The sequence below is a fragment of the Trachemys scripta genome, chromosome 6, assembly GCF_013100865.1.
Source record: "Trachemys scripta elegans isolate TJP31775 chromosome 6, CAS_Tse_1.0, whole genome shotgun sequence".
In the NCBI taxonomy this organism is placed as follows: domain Eukaryota; kingdom Metazoa; phylum Chordata; order Testudines; family Emydidae; genus Trachemys; species Trachemys scripta.
Window position 1 is genome coordinate 24369993 of NC_048303.1, and position 26198 is coordinate 24396190.

General features: G+C 41.3%; 1 pseudogene; it reads right to left on the bottom strand.

Annotated features, from left to right (window-relative positions):
- Positions 1 to 23686: 23686 nt before the first annotated feature.
- LOC117879100 lies at positions 23687 to 25302 on the bottom strand (annotated as a pseudogene).
- Between the last annotated feature and the right edge of the window lie 896 nt (positions 25303 to 26198).

A 26198-nucleotide genomic window follows, 5' to 3' on the forward strand; every position in this document is an offset into this window, starting at 1 on the left:
AATACGTATTGCAATGTTAATCAGCTATTTGCATGATTAAATGCTCTATGAGGGAGCCTTTGTCTATTAAAATATTCTGCATGATGTACGTTAACTCAGTATATTGCAGGATTGATCCCTATATTACACTGCTAGTGCAGTATCCAATGGGATTACTCACATGATTAAAGTTAAGCACATGTTTAAATGCCATGCTGGATCAGATAGCTCAGCGACTTACAGTACTATATGAAACCAATCCTGCAAGTCGGTGCAACAAGATACAGAAGAGGTCTTGAAAGAAACCAGTGCAACTAAATATAAATTTCTAAATAAAGGATAAAAGACAAAAAAATGGTAACAGTCTTACTAACTGTGTAGTGGTGAGTGGAATTTAAATCTGATTTATGAATGTGAAATTAAACTGATTTACTTTAGTGTGCAAAGTAGTAGAAAGAATTTGGGAACTTTAATTCCAACATATACAACAAGAAGATTTATGAGTGTAACTATTTTGAATCCTTCCATTGGCTTCCTCATTTCACCACAGCCAGTTCAAGCTTCTTGCCTTGAGGGATAAGACTGTTCACAACTCTGCCCTTCTTTGCTTATCTGTTCTTGTCCTCTATTGTGTCTTCTATATCCGGTCACAGTGATATCAGCCTTGTCTGTCCAGCTTCTCACACAAATATCTCCATGCCTCATCAATCCTTTGATTTCCCCCTTCCTTGAACCCTTGAACTAATCTGTAAGGCTATTGCCCCCCGCCTTCAAATCTCTCCTCAAGACCAACCTCTGCTGCCATGCATATAAGAAATCAGACAATCAGGAGTAGCTAGAGTGGAGGGAAGGGGGGAAGTGATGCTTACTTTATGATTTTTTAAAAGCTTGATTGGTTCCCTCTCACATCCTTTATATGTTACTTCGTAGGCCTCAATCCTGCACTATGTTGTGCTGGAATGGACTGCTGTACCCACCTAGAGCTTCAATAACTTCAATGGGACGCCATGCAGACACAGCAGTCCACCCAGGTGCAATAGTGGCAGGATCCAGCCCTTAGATTGTAACCTCTTGGGAACTAGGGCCATGTCTTCATCTGTATATGGATAGTGCGTGGCACAATGGGGCCCCAATTCTGGTTGAGGCCTCTGGGTGCTATAAATATTAAATAGTAATCATAATTCCTGAGAAGCTAGCCTTACTAATAGTGGGCCCAATCTTGCTCCCATTGAGGACAGTGGCAACAGTCACTTACTTATATGGAAGCAGCCTCAGGCCCAGAACGTATAACTTTTCAAATATCATTTTTGGGTTGTGTCTCACAAATGGCTTTGGTTAACTTCAATCCTGTTAAGCCGGAATAAAGGGATTATATTTCTTGTGTGAATACACATTGTAACCATTTAAATATTGATGGAGAGAAAATAAAACCTCTAACATATTTAAAAATAAAGTTGAGAAACATTTTCATACAGATAAACAGATATTTGTCTAGGGCAAGCTAAATTGAGAGCAGCTTTGTATCCCTTCTATAAATTTTTAATAAAGCAGAGTTGTTTTTATTCTGTGTTGTGCCTTTATTTTTACAATAAAAAGGAGGAAAACATTTGTATTAGTATAACGTATGTAATCCTAGCCTGAGTACTGTACCCACTTAATTATATATCTGAGTCCATCCTCAAACATCCTCCTGGTATATCTTACATCCTCACTTCTCTATCCTGAGCATACTTTAGGCCCTGATACGGCAATGTTCTCCTCACTGGCAGGCTTCTGCCCCTATATGGCTCCCCATCGAAGTCAAGGGCCTCAGAGGCGCAAAGTTTCTGAGTTCCTAGGAGGAGCTCAACCCCCTCTCCACCCCAGCCCCTGCCCCACTCCACCCCTTACCCCCAGCCCCCACCCCGCTCCACCTCTTCCCGCCCCGTCCCGCCTCTTCCTGCCCCCACTCCACCCCTTACCCCCAGCCCCGCCACTCCACCTCGTCCCGCCCCCAGCCCGCCTCTTCCTGTCCCCACTCCACCCCTTACCCCCAGTCCCCCCTGCTCCACCTCGTCCCGCCCCCATCCCACCTCTTCCTCCCCCCACTCCTCCCCCCCAGTGCCTCCTGATCGGGGGGGGGGAGAGGGGAGGAGCTGATTGGTGGGGATGCTGAGCACCCACTTTTTTTTTCCTGTGGGTGATCCAGGCCCAGAGCACCCACGGAGTCATTGCCTATGAGCGGGGGGGAAGGGGGAAAGGAATAATTTAGGATCAGGGCCTTCGGGCAAAGACCTATTTTCTGTGTGTTTCTGTGATACACCTAGCACACTTACAGGCACTATTAAATAAAGATTTTTACCCCTGTACTCCTAACATTTAGAATGTGGAAAGAGGTGGATAGTCTGTTCTTATTTAAGGCCTGGATATCTCCATTTTCCACAACATTTCCCAGTGTTTAAATTATTCAGGTACTTATATGACCCACATAATCATAGTGTCTGAGCACCTCACAATCTTCCATGTATTTATCCTCACAACACTCTGGACAGGTAGTGCACTGCTATTATCCCCATTGTACAGACGGGGAACTGAGGTGCAGAGAGGGTAAGGGCCAGATTTTTAAAGGGATGTAGGCACCTAAGTCCCAAATCAATGGGAGTTAGGTGCCTAAATACTTTTTGTCCCTTAGTGACTTGCCCAAGATCACATAGGAGGTTGACAGCTCCCACTCCTTCCTAGTGCTCTTGCAGGACCTGTACTGCCATTAGCTGGGTCCCCCTGCAGCTCAGTAGCATCCCGAAAAGATGCCCTAGGGAAAGTGAAAGCTGGTGACACAGCTCAGAGATGGGAAATCTAGAAGGGCAGAGCTGTGGAGCATGGCTGGTCCTGCCCCCGATATCTGTGGACCCCAAATTCTATGTTTTGCTATTATCCCCCATGTCATACACACTTCCTTTGTCTCCTACCTTGTTTTCCTTTCCCCTTTCCCCCTTTGTTTTTGCCCACTTTCATATCCCTCCATCTTTGTCCCTTTCTCTCTTATCAGGCTCAAGATAACTAAGAGGCTGCTCAGGGCTACTCTCACGCCGCCCTAAGTACTACTAAGGCTTCCACAGAACCTCCTCCCAGTAAACTCGCTTCATGGCCGCAACAGCAGCAACCACTGACCAGACACACTACCACATCCTTAATGGGATACTGCACCCAGCAGCAAGGACCCACTGAGTACCCTCTTGGAAATCCAGGCCTTTGAAAACTGCCACAGATTTCCTCCTCTGGTGGCAGTCCTGCAAAGAGGAATACCTGCTCTGGACACTCTCCTCTTTGACAATTAATGGGAAATACTGGACTGTATAAGAGTTAAAAAAGCCTTTGTGAATTTAAATTTCAAGGCTCATTAATTGGTTAATATTTGTGCAGTGATTTGAAAATATAAAACATTGTAAGTGTTAAATATTATTAAGTGGCATATATCAGCTTGGTACAATGAACTCCAACAGCGCTACTCCTGTTAGCATACAAATTCTGCTGCTAATGTTAAACCCAGCTGTCAAGCAAATTAAGCATGAGCCCCTAGCCCTGGACCTGCTGCTACTCCAACTGAAGTCAATGTGAACTTTACTATTGACTTCCATGAGAGCAGCACTGAGCCTTCTGTTTATAACCTACCTTCTCACTAAGTCTTTCCCATAAGATGAATTCAGTGGAGATGACTATTTTAAGAGAAATTTCATTAGAAAACTGGACACTCTATCTCTTTACCATGATGCCTCATTGCTCATTTTTTCTTCATTTTTTTTCCTAAGTGACAATTTTCTAAAAGCCAATTAATTACATTTAAAAGAGATGCTTTAATATCTTATCAAAAACATGGTTAATTCACAGATACAGCTTTACTAATTGTAAACTCAATTTTGGCCATTGGTAGTTCTGAAATTAACTGAACACTTTGCATTCACTATAATTTTAAAGATCAGCATTATTTTACCTTATCTTGAGGAAATATGAAATCATTTATGTAAGCAGAATTTCAACAGCAGATAGAAAACTGCAAGGGTGAAGGTTAGTATTAAGCAAGATAAATTGCATTAGGAGAGGGAAAGCGAGTTCTCTATAGATGCTAATGGGATAATATTGTATCATATCATACAGTCCTGACTATTTTAGGTCCTGATCTTGCACTCTGTACTCAGAAAAACTTCAGTGAAAATGTTGCATGAGAGCAGGATCAGATTCTTATGCAGCCTGGCAGTTATAATCACATGGATGAATACACCAGTAGATACATGTTAGTACAAATCATTAGATTTTTACTTTGGCTGGGATCACAGAAGCATTGAGAGTGACACGGAGCTAGCTGCCTAAACTACAGGAAAAGAGAGAGGGTTACTATGTCTGAGTATGTCTGCTCCTAAAGATGAAGGCTACAAACAACTTCCAGTGAATATATCTGCTCACAATTTTAAATGAATTTACTTTACACACACTGCCAGATCTTTTCTCCATTTGTTTTCTCTGATTATTTGTTTAATAGGCACAAGTATTCACAGAAACTGAATTTTAAATTGATAATCACAACTATTTGTGCTGGAAGTGGTTTCCACATTGATCCAATCAGGAAATAGAAGTGATATCCTGTGACTTCTGTCCATTCATAACTAATTAACAACTCAAATCATAATTATTGACAGAGAAATTTGTGATAGATCTCAAATATCCCTTTATTTCAAGGGACATCACTCTTTTTACTCCCAAAGTTACCACAAATTTGACATTCCTTCAATTTTATTGTAGAAAATTATTTATATTGAAAATTAAAAATCATGAAACAGAGATTATAGAAAGAGTTATTTATACTAAAGGAATGAATCTCAGTGTTTTAACTTTCCTGGATGAATGTTTTGTGCCCTCCATTTTGGATCTTTGTCACAAATAGCATCACATTTGGGCCTTGGGAGGTTGAGAGATATGAATCCATACAATTAAAAGAGACATAAAAAGAGTCAGACTGTGAAGAAATCGAGATATTCCATGAGCAGAAAGGCTAAATTTCTGTGCTATGTTTTTATTTGTTGAATCATTTTTCAGCTCTATTCTTCAGAAAGCCTGAGGAGCATACAGAGTAAAAAGAACAACAGGATGTGTAGATTCCAAACCAATAAGGAGCGATAAACGGATAGCCAGAGAGCAGCGCTACCATAGACTAATGAGATTTGCTCTCCAGGCATTTTGAAGAGAGAAAATGGTACCATTGATTCCTTCCTCCCCAAGGCTCTTTTGGTACTAGCTGCATAGTCCTTCCATGGATTACTAAAGGAAGTCACACAAATGAGTCAGTTCACTGTATCCAGGAGTACAACTCTATTTTAGGATGTTATGTTCCAACATACATCCAATCTCCCACCACTTCACAACAACTAAAAACAAACAAAAAACCCCAAGGGAAGTTATGTTTTTGCTGTTTTGTAAAAGGATCTGAGGTAATAAACTGCATTCATCTTACCGTTATCACTCTACAGATAGGCAAAATGTCAACTGACTTCAATGGGAGCAGAATCAGGACAACTTAGATAGATATCTAAGGCCAACTTTACCCTAATATAAGCACATGCAGTTTCCACTAAAGACAATATTACTTGTCTATGTGTATCTTAGAAAGAGCCTTGATCCCAAAAATATCTGGGGTGAGAATATTAATTCGCATGTGGAAATCATAGTTACACAACTCTAGATGACTGCTTGATAGAGTAATTTAGCTCTAGACCTGAATCAAATGTTACTATTTATGGTTTATTATTAACGGTGAATAAAGCGTCATGAGAAACATGCTTAACTCTAAGCTCATAAACAGGGACCCAACAGATCATCTGAAAACAAAAGCCTTGAATTAATATACACGTTTAAAATGTTTCTGACTTTGATCAAATAATACAAAATTGCCCATGTCTATGATTTATTTCTCAGGGCTTGTCCACATTTGAAACATCACAGTGGCACAGCTGCACCATTGCTAGGGTTGCCAACTCTGACTGAAGCTATTCTGGGACATTTTTCCCCCCAACGTGATGTAATGTCATTTTCTTTTTTAAAATAACCTATTAAAAATCTCCCAGATTGTTTACAATAGTCACCAGGGGATCAATGCTGATTCCGGGGGATTCCAGGCCAATTCTGGAGGGTTGGAAATCCAAAAACTGCAGCTGCACTGCTGTCGTACCTCAGTGTAGACACTACCTACACTGATGGGAAGGGTTCTCTTGTCAGCATAGGTAATCCACCTCCCTGAGAGGTGGTAGGTAGGTAAACAGAAGAATTATTTAGTTGATTTAGCTCTGTCTACACTGGGGGTTAGGTCAGCTTAACTACATCGCTCGGGGTATGGATTTTTCACACCCTTGAGTGACATAGCTCGGTCGACCTAACTTTTTAGTTTAGGCCAGGCCTCAGTGTGGTCAGAAGCCAAGGAGCAGAGTTTCCCTAATCCAGTGATTCCTGATTTTTTTTTAGCATATAGGCATCCTTACCCCCAACTTTCTAATTTGAGATCTTAAGTGGAATGTAAGTGTTTCACAGCCTTGTCCTGGCTCTCCGTATAGCAGTGAATTTCACCTGAGACAGCTGTATTTAACAATTGTCTCCATTCCCAGATCTTTTGAAGCTGCCTCAAAAGGCCTCAGGCTTGCCAGTGTATTGCTCAGTAAATTTAACTAATTTACGTGGGGTAAAATCCTGCCCCCGCTGAAATAAATTGGAGTCTCTACAGACAAGATAATTATGAATTTAAAGCTGTGTTAAAAATTAGGGCAGATAAACTGCTCCTGAGTTAGTTTAACTTGCATAGCTGATAAATATGCATCAGATAACCCAGGCCTCCAGGAGCTTAATCATCTTACAGGATAGCCTGTAGGTCTGAGAAACTATTTCTTCACTGTAACCAGTACAAGTAGGTTTTCTTCTTTTTTTGAGTTCATATTTTTTCTTCCCTCTCAACTCCCATTTTAATGGACTATTAACAAGATTAAACTGTAGAAGCAGTTTTTCCTCTCTGTGAAGTTAAACCAAACAGTTCATGTGAAAGCAATTCATGTACATCACCAGTGGAATGACGAGAACTATTTTCTTACTGTGTCCTGTATAAAGTGCACAGTCAAGTGTAAAGACAGCTGACTTTCAAAAGTGCTGAGCGCACCCACGATTCCTATTTGCTTCAATGGGAGGTGCTGGCATTCAGCACCTGGAAAATTCAGGCCCCCTTCTCCCATATGCTCCAGAATTAGGAAATGTCCATACATATGTTTGCAGTAAGATTGTGTATGACCAAATTCCACCCAAACACCACTTCCTTTGAAGGTTTAATTACTTTATACAGTATATCCTTCCTGTTATATAAGGGACGCGCAAGGTTCAGAGAGACTCGTGTGACTTTGTAAAGCTAGAATACATCTCTAAAGGGTGCCCTCGTCATGTTTTTAAAACATCAGAGCATGGCGATGGGTACTAGAGACCTCACTAAAGGGACATTTCCTTGGCCCTAGCTGCCTTGCACCGCTGAGGCAACATAAATCCTGCTGGAAAGGTATAACAAGTGGGGGTCCGCAGGGGTCTGTTTTGGGACCGGCTCTGTTCAAGATCTTCATCAACGACTTAGATATTGGCATAGAAAGTATGCTTATTAAGTTTGCAGATGATACCAAACTGGGAGGGATTGCAACTGCTTTGGAGGATAGGGTCATAATTCAAAATGATCTGGACAAATTGGAGAAATGGTCTGAGGTAAACAGGATGAAGTTTAACAAAGACAAATGCAAAGTGCTCCACTTAGGAAGGGATACACATACAGAATGGGAAGAGACTGTCTAGGAAGTAGTATGGCAGAAAGGGATCTCGGGGTTATAGTGGACCACAAGCTAAATATGAGTCAACAGTGTGATGCTGTTCAAAAAAAGCAAACATGATTTGGGATGCATTAACAGGTGTGTTGTGAGCAAGACACGAGAAGTCATTCTTCCGCTCTACTCTGCGCTGGTTAGGCCTCAACTGGAGTATTGTGTCCAGTTCTGGGCACCACATTTCAAGAAAGATGTGGAGAAATTGGAGAGGGTCCAGACAAGAGCAACAAGAATGATTAAAGGTCTTGAGAACATGACCTATGAAGGAAGGCTGAAGAATTGAGTTTGTTTAGTTTGGAAAAGAGAAGACAGAGGGGACATGATAGCAGTTTTCAGGTATCTAAAAGGGAGTCATAAGGAGGAGGGAGAAAACTTGTTCACCTTAGCCTCTAAGGATAGAACAAGAAGCAATGGGCTTAAACTGCAGCAAGGGTGCTTTAGGTTGGACATTAGGAAAAAGTTCCTAAGTGTCAGGGTGGTTAAACACTGGAATAAATTGCCTAGGGAGGTTGTGGAATCTCCATCTCTGGAGATATTTAAGAGTAGGTTAGATAAATGTCTATCAGGGATTGTCCAGACTGTATTTGGTCCTGCCATGAGGGCAGGGGACTGGACTCGGTGACCTCTCAAGGTCCCTTCCAGTCCTAGAATCTATGAAAGCAGCAGGACAGCTAGTCTAAGGGCCATTCTAGGATTCCACCAGCTATCAGCTCCCCCGCTTCCAAGGCTGCTCTAAGTAATGCCAAGTTCCCTATCTGCCAAAAGACTTGGGAACAGAAATGTGGGTTAGAACCATTTTTACCCCTGCTCTTCTTTGTACTTGGTGTAGCTGAGTATTTGGGTCAAAGGATGTAGCAGCTTAAAAGTCTCCTTAGGAGATGCAATCTTTGAGCAAATAACTCTCTTTAGAGCAAGGAACTGCATTTCTCGCAATAGCGGATCTCAAAGTGTGATATCTGGAGCACTTGCTGACGGCTTTGCAAGTGCTGGCTGTTCTCATTGTTTTTAACTATTACATCAAATTAAAATACAACTTCTAAATATATTTTGGAGGAGATGAGCCACAAGACAAACTCTTTTAAGTTGTGGTCCACAGTATGAAAAGGTGTGGGAACTGTAGCCCAGTGGGCTAGCTTGCCTTTATTATATTTACTGCTTTGCATTGTATTCTGCTTTGCATTACATTCAACAGTAATGCAAGAAACCTACAGGCTTGCGTATCCTGTAAGACATTAGCTTCAGCAAGTTAGCATAAGGCTTGAGGCCTATGCACTTTGAACAGATAAACTTTGCACAGATAAAGACAGCTGACTTTCAAAAGTGGTGAGCACCCACAATTCCTATTTGCTTCAATGGGAGGTGCTAGCATTCAGCACCTAGAAAATTCACCTAGGTAGATGGCGATGAGCTAAAGCATAAGGTCCATGTATGGCTGCGACCTTATTTTTTGCCTTATAGTTTTTGCCTTGGGAGGTGCCAGAATGATGGTCACTGATGATGAGGGGGAAGGTGATGGTGATGAGAAAGACAATGGCTAACATTTCAGATTATCCTGCTAGGGTTGGTGTGAGTATGTGGATGTGCAGATGTAAATTCTGTAGTATCTCTATCTGAGGTGTTTGTGACTGTGCTAGATGTATTTGTAAACTATCTTTGTAAATATAAAAGAATTTTTATTGTGTGAGTGTTTTATTGTGTTGCACCTGTACACATCGGGGTTCCCAACTATGTAATAATTTGAATAATACTGGGCCTGATCTTGGGTCAAGAACCGAGCAACCCTCAAAGTGATACCTGGGGATTCTTAAGTAATCAATATAATTAATATATAATCTAAAGATTGGGCAACAGGAATCCAGGAAGAAGAAGAAACTCTTCAAAATAAAATTAGATATGTTTAATTAATTCATGAGTGAGCTATACCATGTTAAATAAACAATGCACATTATTTAATAATTTAAGGCCCTGATCCTGCCTTGAGAACTGTGCATGCACAGACAGTGACCATGCAATTCCAATGTAGGATCAGAGCCAAAGCCATATTAAAAAATAATCAGCTAAGATGTTTCTTGTCAGAAATATCAGGTTATTTTTAATCAGGTTATTCACCTCTTCTATTTAAGGCCCTATATTTCTAAGGATGCTTTACTATCTACCTCTGCTGAGAGGCATAATTTGATCACTGTAGAGCTCTCAGCATTCTGTGATTCCCAAAATTTTTAAAGATATGAAAGAGCATCTCTTAAAAACCCAAAAACTTAAGTTGGCAAAAGTCAGGGTTTTGGAGATGTGACATTTGGAGAGACATATCAGAGTAACACATGAGTAGATATGGAATCTTCAAACAAAGCCCGAGGGTTTTCTGATTAAATATTACATTGAAAACAGAGTCCCAGGTTTCTGATTTATTCCAGCAAAAAGTCCTTTCACAAAAGTTCCAGCTCATTTCTTGTTTACTTGCTGCTGCAGAAAAGTTACTTAGGCTTTCCCAAAGAAATCATGTATTCCAATGATACAGCTTCCTTCAGTCAAATGCACAGAAACACACAGATAATCCCATTCTTTCAGTATAGTCAGGAAGACATAATCTATCCTCAACATTTTTGGTTCTTGTACTATACAAAAAGCCAAATAATCAACTTTTTCAAATGGTTTTGTGTTCTTAAAAGCATCTATATTCTTAGCTGTCACGTTCATTCATGACATCATCTACTTTTCATTTTATGAACAAGTGAGATGTAAAGTAACCCTGATTAGGTGTGCACAGTAGGTCTGCAATTTTGCATTTTTATTGATGGGAAATACTTTCCTGAGACTGAGGTTCAGATCTGCAAGCTCTTCTCACATGAGTAATGTCACTGAGATGAAACAAACCTGATCCTGCAGCCCAAGGTAGCTTTTTAGTTTTAATGGGAGTCAGACAGGGCCAAAGGTAGGCTACAGTATGGATGTTTATAAAGAAGGGTTTATGCACAGTGCACAAAGCTCCAGGTGCTCTCTAGTTCAGTACTGATGGAAGCACTGTTTTATATTAGTCATTCACTGGGCTACTGTTCTAGTGCTAAGGGCCTAATACAACACCCATTGAAGTCAATGGAAGGACACCCATTGCCTTCAATGAGCTTTGGATCAGGTCCTATGTACTTGACATCTTTAAAGTGCCATTCCAACATGGACTAATTAATCTTGACAAGCACCCCATGAAGGAGGTATTGTCTCCATTTAACAAACAGGGAATCTAATGCAGAGAGAGCTTTTAGTGACTTGTCCAAGGCTACATAGGGAGTCAGTGTCAGAGGTCAGATTAGAGCTCAGAAGTTCTTGCTTCCTATTGCATGATCCAGTAGATCACACTGTATCTTGAAATATATCCTTAGCTAAATCCCTCAATTGTAATAGCAAATGTATTGAAAAAGGATACTGAGATTTTCCCCCCAGATAACACTGCTCTGGCTATGCCCACAATTGCACAGCTACATTTCCATTGTTTCCTCTGAATCCCTGAAACGTATAGCACACTGCACATTCACTGGGCCTTACGCAGCACTACAGCACGGCAGGAGTTAATGCTTAAACTAAACTTTTAATCTGCTGTTGTGAAAGAATAGCATTTTGTTTAAAGTCTGTGTTTAGTTCTGCTAAGGCAAATGGAAATTAAAGGTTTTGGCAGCCATTTTAAGGTCACTGTATAGACTATGCACAAACTTTGTGGTCACTTTCGCCACTATAGTCAAGACCAATGACTCACCCTAAAATGTTTTTGTATTCTTAAAATATAATTTTGGTCTCAACTCCAGTACGGTACATATGGCCACATTTACTGTACAGCCTCTTCAGGTCTAAAGGATATTTGTAAAATGCTCTCTGTTCTGCCTGTGAGGCTAAGATTGAATTCAATGTTCCCAATAAGCAACAGATAGGGCTATAGTTCATTATTATTTTCAATTATTGTACTTTGAATCCAGTAGAAAATTGCTAGCTAAAAGTGCTTTAGTTACAAAATACCATCCTTGGTATTCTTGTGCCCAATGACTATATATTCTCTATGGCTGTGTCTAAATACATTAATGGAGAATCCTGAATAAACAAAGTCTATTAGTGGGGGCTGGTGACAGTGAAAATGGGCAAGGACACTTGACATAACCCTTCTTTTGAAAGAACAGAAGCAGGTCGGTTTAAAAAACTTAAAATAAAATAAAATAAATCAGACCCTGGCAACTAAGGCTTCAGATTTGGCTGTCCAGCGTAAAAAAAGTTTGTCCCAATTTTTGGCATGTGATCTCATTCCCTCAAGTAAATTAAAATGAAATACTATTTCAGCTGGAATTGTCTAATTTGGCAGCATCTAAATCAGGGCTTTAGACCTGATTCTTCTTCTTTTTCCAGGACCTACCAGGGGGGACCAATCCTGTCCCTATGCCTTCCTTAGTCTGTCTACCTCAGCCCTTTCCCAGAGAGAGAGAGAGAGAGAGAGGGGAAGGACAGGTACTCCCTAGATCCTCTCTCCTGGGTCTTCCCTCCCCAACTGAGCACCCTCCATCTACTTATAAGGCCAAGCTTTGCCTCTTCTTGTCTGGAGGCAATTAGGTAATCCGCCACCCCCACAGGTGCAGAGCATGACTAACTGGTGTTTTATCCCTTACCTTGTAGGTGATGGAGGTTAAGACCCATCACACCTCTAACAGTAATTTTTTTTTTTAATGTAAGGGCCAGGATTGTCTCTCAGTGCTGACGCTGGGTCTATACTAGAAAATTGGGTTGGTTTAACTACATTGGTCAGGACGGGGAGAGAGGGTGTGAAAAATGCATACCCCTGAGCAGTATTTTTAAGGCAGACTAAGTTCCCACGTAAACAGCACTAAGTTGACAGAAGACTTCTTCTTCCAACCTAGCTAATACCTCTTGGGGAGGTGATTGCCTACACCAATGGAAGAACACCTCAAGTCAGCGTAGGTAGTGTCTACACTGAAGTGCTACAGCAGTGCTGCTGTAGTGTTCTATGGGTAGACACGATAAGCTTTTTCAAACCCTCAGACAATAAGACTTCCTTTCCTTGAAAAAAAGTGGGAATGACTTTCATTCACAGTGGTGATTAAATCCATTGTGAACTCCATAAGAATGTCCTCAGGACAACTCTAGCTATATTAGCCCGGCTTGATTTCTGCAGCATGTTCCAGTTGGGTGACAAGCCCAGTTACCATTTTTTATTATTACCTTCAATTTTGGGGCCTGACTAGCAACCCAACGTACATTATATTTAGCTACAAACTGCTTTGCAGTTACATCAAATGGCTCAGCATGAGCTTACAGTTGCTCTCATGTTTTGGGACTTAAATAGTAAAATAAAAAAATATCCGTAAGCTAAAATGTAACTTTTTAAAGATAAGGATAATCTTTTTTTAAGAGCCAGAATAGTAAGCTCAAGGTTGTCTGACTGCACAAAAATAATGAAGAGTATGGCATGCAACTGGTGACATGGTCTGCAGCTTGGCGTGCACACTATTTAAACAGCTGGTATCATTGCTGCACTGTCTAAGTTCAGGCCAGTCAGTTTTGGTGTGAACTCCTTTGCCATTAAGTCAGTGGAAGCCAGGGCCGGCTCCAGGCACCAACGCAGCAAGCAGGTGGCTGGGGCGGCCCATGGAAGGGGGCAGCACGTCTGGCTCTATGGCAGCAATTCGGCAGCGGGTCCCTCAGTCTTTCTCAGAGGGAAGGACCTGCCGCTGAATTACCGCCGAAGAATGAAGCGGTGGCGGTAGAGCTGCGTGCCGCTGATCGCGGCTTTTTTTTTTTTTTTTTTGCCCCTTGGGGCGACAAAAACACTGGAGCCGGCCCTGGTGGGAGTGGAAGCTGTTCCACACCTCACCGAATCTGGTGAGTTTTAATAAGAACATTACAACTAATATCATAAGGCCTTACTCGGTCAGGTGCTGATTGTCCTCCGCTCCCATTAACTGGAACAGAATTTATAGGTTTGTTTCAGAAGAATTTCACTCAAATGTATGGGTTTTTCATGCACAGAGGGCTTGTAGGATTGGAGCATATCTCACAGTATCAATTCTGGCAAAGAATATGGCTGGGAATTTCAAAGGGGCCTAAGGGAGCTAAGTATCCAATTCATAGCTAAACCCTTTGGGCTCCTTTGAAAATCCCAACGCAAGTGTCTAACATTGAGTGTGTGTGTCACAGAGTTTGAGACATCCCAAGGGAAATTAAATTTCTGTGCTTTTTTCTGTCAACATTTATTATTATACAATAGAACAATGAAACCTAATAGAAGAGAGAGGCTCTCTTTAAGCCGGTACTTTCCAGTATTTTTGTTTCCTTAATAAAATTGATTAAAATTGTTTGGCATGAGACAGCATGTGCCCATCAATGCCATGTCTAGAAGTCTGTAGGAATTCCTGCAAGGCAAAAATAACTGGGCATTCTTCTAACTGAAAATATAACATGAACTATCTATAACAGCAAGGTGCTATTGCTCATAGACCCTGCAATTCTAATCTAGCTGTTAAAAAGAAACATTGTGAGACTGATTTTCTCTTCAGTATTTTCTGATATCTCTACACCTCACTGTTCTGCAACATTTAGGGACTCTTTGGGGCAAAATTCTTCTCGTTGAATGCATTCTGGTCAGGTGAAAAAAGGGCAGCATTGCAGCCACAATAAAGTAGCAAGTAAATCTCTACTAACAAGAATCATGCTTCTTTTAACAGCCTGATTCAGCAAAAGAATTTAAGCATGTTCTTAACTTTAAATATGTATTTAATTTCTTTGATAACCAGGCATGGTTTTAAAGTTACAAACATGCTTCAGTGCTTTGCTAAACTAGGACCCCCCAAACAGCCTGGAAGAAGAAGAAAAGGTCCAGTGTGGTACAGAAGCACGACAACCCCTAGACACAATCTTCAGCACACTGGGCCAAATTGCGTTACAAATCTGCACATGGGAAAGGGGGTTCTCATTGTGTTCATCTCCCATCCCCTATGTGAGGGAGGGATTCCTTGGCACTGTCCCCAACTTTCCAGACCCTAGGGGTGAAAGTAACTTAAAGGACTTACCGGTACTCCAGAGTCCTTAGGAGGGGGAGGAGCCTCTACCGGAAGAGGCGGGGCCTTTAAATCCCCAGGCGCTTTAAATCAGGATTTAAAGGGCCCGGGGCTGGGGCTGTGGTAGCAGCAGCTGGGAGCCTCGGGCCCTTTAAATCACCCCCGAGCTACCAGCTGCAGAGGCGTCTGGGAGCTCTGGGGGGGTGATTTAAAGGGCCCGGGGCTCCAGCTGCCACTACTACAGTGGAGCCCCAGGCACTTTAAATCACCTTCGGAGGGGGCTCCTGGCTGCTGCCAATACCTTGGGGTCCCGGGCTCTGGCGGAGCTTTAAAGGGCCCATGGCTCCGCTGCAGTGCAGCAGCCGGGAGTTCCTGTCTCTTTAAAACATCACCAGAGCCCCGCTGCCACTACTCCAGGGCTCCAGCAGTGGGGCTCGGGTGGCGATTTAAAGGGCCTGGGGCTCCCACTGCTGCTACCCTCCAGCCGCTGTTGGGAGCCCCAGGCCCTTTAAATTGCCACCGGGGAAACCGATCTGCCCCGGTACAGCGCACCGGCTGTTGCCAGTACGCCGTACCAGGGCGTACCAGCTTACTTTCACCTCTGCCAGACCCTGAAGAGCCTTCTCTGCATGGTCCAGGGTCCATGCAAGTGGAGAAGGGGAGAGCAGAGCAGCAGTGGGATCGGGGAGAGGCACTTGGGAGGGCAGATAGTTACCTGCAAACACTAATGCAGCCTAGCCCAAGTGCCAGTGTATTGAAGTTACTAAGAAATGATGTATTATTGACATGCTTCAGTACAGCAGTTCTCAGACTGTAGGAACTAGGGTACTACTTCTCAGGGCCAGCACTAGGCCAAATAGTGCCCAGGCGAGGAACATATTTAGCACCCTCACTCCATTTGTTAAACTCTTGAACACCTTATTTTTATTGCATTTGTAGCCCATTTCATTACTTGGATGCACAATTTGCATGCATGATTTATCCCTGTCACAGAAGGCGATACATTTTCACACTAAGATCTGTAAATCTAGGAGGTTCAAGGAAAATGTAGTTCTCAAAAAGTCTGGAAGATTCCACGAGATTCTACAAGGGTCCAGAACATTGTAGGAGGTTAGTGAAAAATGAATCCACATATGGAATACCTGAAACATTTTACGTCAAACATTCTATTTTCCCTTTTGTCACTAACAACAAAAACAGCACCCCAGGCTCATTGCCCCCCAAGTCCAGCAACCCAGGTGGTTGCCTGGGTTGCCTGCCTCGAAATCAGGACCTGCTACTTCTGAAACTCATAAGTACTTGGGGTACCTCCTTTGTAATTTTAATCAGTGCAGATGGATTCTTACATTCTGGTATTATAACCACACCATGTAACACCTGGTTGTGGCTTTCACACTACAGTTTAAAAATCATTTCTACATGCTACATAGCCTGGTAAATAGGAAAGATGGTCTTATAGAGATGAAGGTTCAAAGTGCTGGTCTGGAAATCAGGAGATCTGGGCTCAATTTCTGATTTCACCACGGATTTCTGTGAGTGTTTGGACAAGTCACTTAATGTCTCAATTTCCCAACTGTAAAGGAAGAATGATGATACTTTCTTTCTCCCATGATTTGGCTTTCTTGTCTATTTAGATTTCAAATTCTTCAGGCTGGGGCAGGGACTGTCCTATTATGTGCCTGAACAGTGCTTACAAAAATAAGGTCCTGATCTCAGTTGGGGCCTCTAGACACTAATGCAATACAAATAATTTAAGACAAAAATGTGTGATAATGACATTGTAACTAGTTTAGCTACAATGAAGTTAATTTCATGCACATTGTAATTGCAAGGTGATGGCAATGCAGTTAAAGTATAAAATAGCATGGTGATTACCAAATTTAATTAAAATGTTATTACATTATACTCATAGTAACTTGTAGGAGGTTTAAGAGCTGTAATTAGTTTTGTGACTTTTTTAAAACCACAAATTGTGCCCATAATTTGTATGGGGGTATTCTCCTCATGAGGGAGGGATTCCTTGGCACTGCCCCCAACTTCCCAGACCCTGAAGAACCCTTTCTATATGGTCTAGGGTGCATGCAGATGGAATGAAACTAAAAAACCCTTGAAGTAACCTGGTTTTCATCAGGTATCCTTTTCCTTGTAAGTCCCTCCACAATAGGATTATTCTATTATGACTATGTGGAGAAATTTGCTTAGTCACTTCCCAGGATGTAAAAGTAAGTAAAGGGCTTTAGTTGCCATGGCTTTTAGTCTGTCACTTTCCATGAGCAGTAAACAATTAAGACAAAAATATAAAGATATATATGCAAAAACTCATGCAAGTCAGGTCTCCTAATATGAATACACTTAGTTCTCAACAAGATGAATACAGATCACATCTATGTATGTCCTCCAGATCTTTCTATTACTATTAGAAACTTCCATGTGCTTTGTAATAATCTCCTGAAGGACTGCAGATTGCCTAAAAAGCACACACATTCTCTCTTTCTCAATTAATAATTAATTATTTAAAATGTTCTTACCACTAGAAATCTATATAACCTCTCTGTCAACTAAGGCATTTAATTTACACCCTGCTTATCTCCATAGTATCTGAGCATCTAATATTGTATGTGTGTTATTTACATTGATACCAGCCTTTTTTGTTTTGGGGGTGTAAAGAAAAACCCTGCAATGAATGTTTTAAATATAGCTCTGGAAAAATAATGTAGGCCTGAAAAGTCGATTGATCAGTTTTAATTGCCATAGAGCAATGGTTCTCCACCTTTCCAGACTACTGTACCCCTTTCAGGAATCTGATTTGTCTTGTGTACCCCCAAGTTTCACTTCACTTAAAAACTACTTACTTATGTAATCAGACATAAAAATACAAAAGTTTCACAGCACACTATTACTGACAAATTGTTTATTTTCTCATTTTGTCTGTATGAAATTTTAGTTTGTTTGACTGACTTTGCTAGTGCTTTTTATGTAGCCTGTTGTAAAACTAGGCAAATATCTAAATGAGTTATGTACCCCCAGAAGACCTCTGGGTACCCCCAGGGGTACACGTACCCTGGTTGAGAACCACTGCCATAGAGCACAGCCATTATCAGCCTTGGTGAATTGAGCAAAGGAGAGCTACAGATTAAGATTTGCATATTTGGCTCAAAATAAACTATTTATTGAAAGGACATAGGGCAGGAAGGTGAATTTGACGAGGCTGGAATACTAGCCAGTAAACAGGATAAGCACTCTCACCAAGAGGTTATATGTTATGAAGTGAGAGTCCTGAGAGAGAACACAGGAACAAGAGAAGTAGGTGGTAAGAAAAGGAAGTAAGTAGGCAATGACAATATTGTTCTGCTAAAAGAGTAAACAGGATTAGCCTGTAATGAGATTATCAACTCATTCTGTGAGGTGACTGACACCCAAATAAAACAACAAGGGAACAGGAGGAAACTGGAGGACAGTATTGGGTTTATGACAGCATCATAGTCCACAAGGTTACATAACACAAGTAAAGACCGGTTTATAATACATTTCACTACAGTTGTAGCCATAGGACTGAATCATATTTAAACATGGTTCTTGATATCAAGGGTTTCCCTGCCAAGCGCACTGCAAGCTATAGCATGGGCCCCTTTGGGCGAATGAAGTGGTTTTTTTTAGTTGTGCCACCTGTAAACTCTGAGTAATAAAATTATTTATGCCATACGTGGTGTCACATACGTGTGATGAAACTGCATTTTTCACGCACCTCTGAATGCCTCTCTTGCCCAGTTTCCATTAGACCATGCCCGCTGAGATTTCTTCAAGCATTCCAAACCTCTGAGCATCTTCAAACACAGGTAGGCAGTTAAAATGAACAACCATCAATCTGCCAAAATTCCCTTCTACCAAATTACTGTAGCATGCAGCTCCAGGGTGGCCTTGTTCAGTCCTGGAGCAATAGCAGATTTAAAGTCCCATGGCGAGATTCTCTAAGAAGCACAGCACAGAACTTGCAGCCCCAGGGGAGGGTAGCTTTAAGCCTTTGTATTTCCTGATACTGGGCTTCTCCAGGGGCTGGAGGCCCCCAGAGTAACTGAGTCAGCCCTGCAGGAACCTCTCTTAATTACAGCTGCCTCCATGGGCCACCACCTGGAATCTCCATGGGGCTGTGGGCCTGCAGCAGACACATCTTTCCAACCCCCACCCTGCTTGTGGTTCACCCCTACACCAAGACTTGTGAAGGGGTTCTCAGGAGCCAGCTGTATGGCTATCTTCCACTGTGGTTGTACCAGGGAGATCCTCTCCCAGCCAAATACAGGGCTTTTGGAACCCCTTTATGTTAGTCTGGCCCTTTTGCCTTCTGTACAGGAACCAGACTGGGAGTGAGGTTCTGATATCCAATACCTTGTTACTATTCATGGCTAGAAATGGGAGACTGGAAAAGAGAAGATTCCCAGCTACCCAATGGAATACAGAGCACTTGCCTCTGATCTTGGAAGGCCCCCCAGTACTGTACCTCAGAAATATTACATATAAATCATCCACTGTAGGGTAATTTTTAGATTTCTACATGTTTTTATTATAACCTCTTTCTCTGTGGTCTGTATACTTGTCTGTAGACCAATAACATTTTTTAAAACTCTTTAACCACTTCTAAAATAGTGGGGTTTGGGTTTTGTTTGTAATGTAGCATTGTGAGGAACTCATAAACTCCAATAATGCAGGCCATACAAGTACCTTAAACAGACAGATGGCATCTACAAAACATATGCTGGCTTGGCATAATGGTTTTATTGGTACTTTTTGGGATGACCTGCTTAACTCATTTATGGTGCAAGATGAACATTCCAAGCTCATGCCAACAATAAAAATGTTATAGCACAAGCATCTGCCATGGTTTCAGGGATTGCTGAACATCCATCCCCTCCCTGGTTTTTCTGGGTGCACTTCCACAGCTAATAGGCCTCATGTCTTTACCTTTTCTGGAATGGAATCATGTGATTTCTCCACTCTTACACTGGGTTGGGGCTACAGTGCCTTGATTGTGCTTATCCAGAAGGGCCAAGTAGGATTGGCCTGCAGGAAGAACCTGCAGTTCTTCCTTTTGAGCTTGAGACTAGTGGTAAACATAGAGACCAGATAGCCTTCTCCAACCAAAGCATTGTTTAATCTTAACAGTAGGAATAAAGCATAACATAAGAGAAAAAGGATTTGAAAACAACAAAATGTCTACACATGTTTATCTCACCTAAAGGCTCATCATCCCCAGGATGGAGCCTAGGAAGGCTTCCCTTTCTTAATGTCCCCAAACCTGAGTGTCAGTCAGTTTTCTTCCACTGTGTCACCCCCTCTCTGACCCCTGCTTGAGGTAGTGTCTTTTCAAAAACTAGTTGGGGTCTTTATTCTCCTGTGTTTACAAGCTTAGACCCCACATCTCAAAACCAGTTTGATAGTAACTACCAAAATTTAGAGTGATCCATACCCTATCATACAATCCCAGCTTCTGGCCGTTGGCTGTTTAGGGACACTCAGAGCATGGGGTTCCTTCCCTGACCATCTTGGCTAACAAAAATTTATGGAAATATGCCTCATGAACTTATCTAATTCTTTTTTGAACCCAGTTATACTTTTGGCCTTCACAACATTCCAGTGCAACAAGCTTCACAGGTTAACCATGTGTTGTGTGAGGTACTTCCTTACATTTATATTTAACCTGTTGCCTATTAATTTCATTGGGTGACTCCCTAGTTCTTGTGTTATGTGAAGCAGTAAATAACACTTCTCTCATCACTCTCTCCACACCAATCATGATTTTATAGACCTCTATCATATCCCCTCTGAGCTGTCTCTTTTCTAAGTTTATTATCTATCCCTTTCCTAATGACTCTTAACATTGTTAGCTTTTTTGACTGCCACTGCACATTGACTAGATATTTTTAGAGAACTATCCACTATGAGTCCAAGCTCTCTTTCTTAAGTAGTAACAGCTAACTTAGACCCCATCATTTTGTATGTATAATTGGGATTATTTTTTCCAGTGTGCATTACTTTGCAGTTATCAACCTTGAATTTAATCTGCCATTTTGTCACCCAGTCACTCAGTTTTGTGAGATCCCTTTGTAACTCTTCACAATCAGCTGTGGATGTAACTATCTTGAATAATTTTGAATTGTCTGCAACTTTTGCTCTCTCACTGTTCATCCCCTTTGTCCATATCACTTATGAATATGTACAACAGCACAGGTCCCAGTATAGATCCTTTGGGGGAACCCTGCCATTTACCTCTTTCCATTATGAAAACGGACCATTTATTCTTACCCTTTGCTTCCCATCTTTTAACCAGTTACTTGTCCCCTCTTATCCTATGACTGCTTACTGTGCTTCAGAGCCTTTGGCGAGGGACCTTGCCAAAAGCTTTCTGAAAGTCCAAATAGCCTAAATCAACTGGATCACCCTTATATACATGCTTGTTGACTCCCTCAAATAATTCTATGATTGGTGACGCATGATTTCCCTTTACAAAAACCATGTTGACTCTTCTCTAACATATCGTGTTTAACTATGTGTGATAATTCTGTTCTTTACTATCATTTCAACCAATTTGCCTGGTACTGAAGTTAGACTTACTGGCCTGTAATTACCAGCATCACCTCAAACTTTTTTTAAAAATCGGCTTTACATTAGCTGCCTTCCAGTCATTTGGTACAGAGGGTGATTTAAGCAGGTTACATACCACAATTAGTTCTGCAATTTCATATTTGAGTACCTTCTGAACTCTTAGATGAATACCCTCTGGTCCTGGGGTCTATTACTGTTTAGTTTATCAATATGTCTCAGTATGCTACTCTATTGACACCTCAATCTGGGAAAGTTCTTCAGATTTGTCACCTAAAAGGAATGGCTTGGGTGTGAGGATTCCCTATATCCTCTGCAGTGAGAACCAATGCAAAGAATTAATTTAGCTTCTTTACAATGGCCTTGAGTGTTATGTTAGCACCCTGATCATCTAGTAGCCCCTCTGACTGTCTGGCAGGCTTCCTGCTTCTGATATTCTCTAAAAAAAATTCTGTTAGTTTTTGTGTCCTTAACTCTTCAAATTCTTTCTTGGCCTGCCTTATTATACTTTTATACTTGACTTGCCAGAGTTTATGCTCCTTGCTATTTTCCTCAGTAGGATTTAACTTCCAATTTGTAAAGGATGCCTTTTTGCCTCTAACCACCTCTTTTATTCTGCTGTTAGCCTGGCATTTTTCTGGTCCTCTTACTGTTGTTTTTTTTTTTATTTTTTTTTTATTTGGAGTATACAATTTGAGCCACTGTTATGGTGTTTTTAAATAGTTATCATGCTCTTTTCAGGCATTTCATCCTTGTGACCGCTTCTTTTAATTTCTGTTTCACTAGTTTCCTCATTTTGTGTAGTTCCCCTTTTTGAAGTTAAATGGTACTCTGGTGAGTTTCCTTGGCATTTATATGGAGTCATTGTCCTATTTGTTGCTTGTTTTCCCAACAACTGACTAGTAAACTATGCCAACAACCATGTCAAAACACAGCATTGATAAGTTATTACACAGCAGCACTACGTCCTCACACACCAATAAAATGGCTCTCACATAACACATCATCCTATATTCTCTGTTATTTATTAGCATAGCTCATCATCACCCTCCCTACGCTGGGTAGGGAGCTGTTTGTACTCCAGTGAAGACATGCCATAAATGCATCATAATTTGAAGAGGTTGTTGTTGCAGCTGGGCATGGACACTATGAAGGGCACAAAAACTGGTAAAACTGAACTTGTGAAGACGACATTTTTGGAAGAGAGCAGACTTGACTCACCACTGCATGTAGGACTGCTTGTCTCTCTGCCCTGAATGACTGGCCACACCTATTCCCTACACAGGCATAATCCCTTTAGGGAACACTAGCATTGCTGGTAGCACTACTGCCATCTCCCTTTAACTGCCTAGTCTGCTCAACCAAATTAACTCAGGTCTGTAAGCACATAAGGGGCTTTTTACATCTTCTCTTACTCTTTAGGGCACCCGCATGGGATCAGCCATGATTTGGCCCTTGGTAATTATGACTGTATCTATTTATCTGGTCACGAATTTAAACAAACAGTACAACTATTTATTTGTTAGCATTTTAAAGCATCTCTCATAACCACATCATAGGCTGACTATTGTACAAAGTCCTCCCCTCAACTGTCCAGTCTCCACTGCTTCCCACAGGGCAAACCCTGCACTCCACAGGAATCATAGAGCCATGGGGTGAGAAGGACCGCAAAGGTCATCCAGTCTAAACCGCCCTTCCCCCCTTTTTTAAGATTGAAATTTATTTCCTTTTATAAAAATACATATTTTCAGTCAAGAGGTAATAGGCTAACTTAAGTGGTGCCAGTTTACATGGTTCTAAGATATTATGCAGTGCTTCAGTTAAATTTTTAAAGATAATTTACCAGAGTAATGGCCAATTTTCAGTTTCAGGTTTAGAAATGCTAGTCAACAGCTGTGCAAAACAAATGGCAAGTTAGAGATTAATTATGCAATAGTGGAATAATTTAAATGACAGAGTTTTGATACAATTTGTTAAACTAACTTCTGATCATGAATAATTTTATATAAACTATAAGAGTATTAAAATATATATTTTCTTAAAAATACGAATGTCACCTTTGTCCGGCTTGTCCTGGTCCGTCCCTCCATGAATGCCACACCATTCTATTTTGTTGCGAGCATGTTCTTTCCATTTCTGGCCAAAAAGTTTTGTGGTGGGATTGGCCCAGCACATTTTCAGTCTGCTCGGCAGTCACATGTGGTCTCTGGGGATCCAGTCACTGATGTGGGCTGTCCACTTATTGTCTTGCCTGTGGATGACATGACCCGCCCATCTTCACTTTGCATCGTACATTGCCTGCACTACATCAGTCACCTCTGATCATGGAGCGATATCTTATACATTCACCTTTCCATTGCTCTCTAGGTAACAGCGAATTTTTCTTCCTCCACTTTTGTTGTTGACCAGCTTTCTGCTCTATATATCACTGCTGGCAGAACAGTGGAGTGAAACAGTTCTTTCCTTTGCTTCATGGGCAAGTCATCATCCATTAGACGTCTTTATTTTGTTGAAACTTGCCCACCCTGTCTTTCGCGTCCTACTGCATTCCCCTTCGAATGAGTTGTCTCTGCTCAGCTGCTGACCCAGGTAAATATATTGTCGACCTCCTCAATTTCTTTCCCATTTATAGTGATGATTCCTTCTGCACAATGCTCATTCCGCATCCACTTCATCTTCGACGTGTTCACTTCCAACCTGATATCATGTAAAAGTGTTTTCAGTTGCTGCAATTTGTTCTCCAGTTCTGCTGTGTCCTTTGCCAGTATTACACAGTCATCAGCGAAGAGAAGATGCATTAACTGTTCTCCGTCAATTCTGATTCCTTCTTCCCAGTTCAATTTCTTGAACAGCAACTCCAGTATTAATGCAAATGGCTTTGGTGAGATTGTGTCGCTTTGTCTGACTCCTCTGCATATAGCAATAATGCAGGGGACATTGAATAATGTTATCTCTGTCGAGTGATTAATTTCCTCCAGAAGGTCAATGTACCTCAGGTCGATTCTGATTTCATTGAGCGCATTGAGTACAGTGTTAATCTCTACTGAGTCGAATGCCTTTTTGTAGTCGACAAATGCAATACACAACAGTACTTTGTATTCCTTGCATTTTTCGATGAGCTGCCGAACTTAGTGGATGTGATCAATTGTCGAATACCCTGAGTGGAAACCAGTTTGTTCTCTGCTTTTGTGCATTTCAAGATCCTTCTTAATCCGATTGAGTATGACACGGGTGAAGACTTTATACACTTGTGAGAGGAGTGTGATCAGACAGTAGTTGTACAGGTCTTCTGGATTGCCTTTCTTCATCAATAGTATTGTTTTTGATTTCTTCCATACATCTGGAACACGCTTGCTATTGATGTAGATGGTGAACCATTGCACAAACGCTTTGAAGAGAGTATCTTCCCCTGCTTAAGATATTCCAGCCAAACATCATCTACTCCCGGACTCTTCCCTCTCTTTATGTTATGAACTGCGTATTCAATTTTTTCCCCACATAACGTCGGGAACTTCTTCTGTAACCTGCTGCCTTGATGGTGTATGCTGGACATTAACATGCAAGGAGTAGAGGTCATTGTAGAATTTTGTACATATTTCATTCATCTTGCTCCTTTCTGATGTCCTTTCACCATTTTCATCTTTCAGCACTGCCAGGTTAATCTGTTTCAGCCTAACAGCTCTTTCTACCTTCTTCAGACTCTCGTTCTTTTCAGCTGCCTCTCTCAATTTCTTCTTTCTAAAGTCTTCATAGTCTTCTTTGATCGTCACATGAATTTCTTTGCACGGTGTTCTGTATTCTTCACCCATTTTTCTTTTTAATATCATGCACGCCCTCCTTGCCATCAGATTCACAGTTTCCTTGCTGTAGCAGAGGATCAGCAAATATGAATTTGACAGTACCTAAATAAAACATTTTTAGAATGAAATATTTATCATACAAAGGCATTTTTTCCATTGCAGGACTGCAATATTACAAGACTTCTTATTCTACCCAAAGTACATAAAGCAGAATCTTTTGATAATTGTGAACCACTTGTCACCTAAGAGTAAAGTATGTACTTGGACACCACGACTTCATCTTAGCCTGCTTGGAATGGATCCTCAAAGTCATATTTTGCATGCAGAGCAAATGAGCTCTTCTTATACCAGTCTTAGTATGGGCATGGGCAATGGTGGTGCAGAAGTGGCCGAGGCACTTTTCTTTGTGAAAGGGGAGCAATCTACATGCAGAGTGTTCCCTCCATCCATGGACCTAGGCAGAGAATCTGGACCATCTGTCTATTCTACTGGATGCATATTTACTGGACTTCATTCTGAAGAAGCCTCTAATTTTTCTTTCTTTTCCTAAAAGTTCGCTCTGTTTATGCTTACTGTTTAAAAGTGGGTTTCTGCTTTGCTTTTTTAACCTTCTCCGTCCATGACCTTTAAAACAATAATTAGTAAATAAAGGCTCAGCTGGTCTCAATCCAACTGGCTGGCAGCAGGAGCTGGAAAGAAGCCAAAGTAAGCTTGGATCATGGTTGTGTAAATAAATATCAGCAGCACCTTGTTATTCCACTGTTTATCTTCTGTTATTCCACTTCACCTGCAGGTGTATGGCTGCCAGTTGCCTCCCCAGTCGACACAATGTCAGTGTTGCTGCAGGAGTTATGTAAGGAAGAGAACTCAAAAATGAAACCAATAGCATTAGATATTGCTCTGTG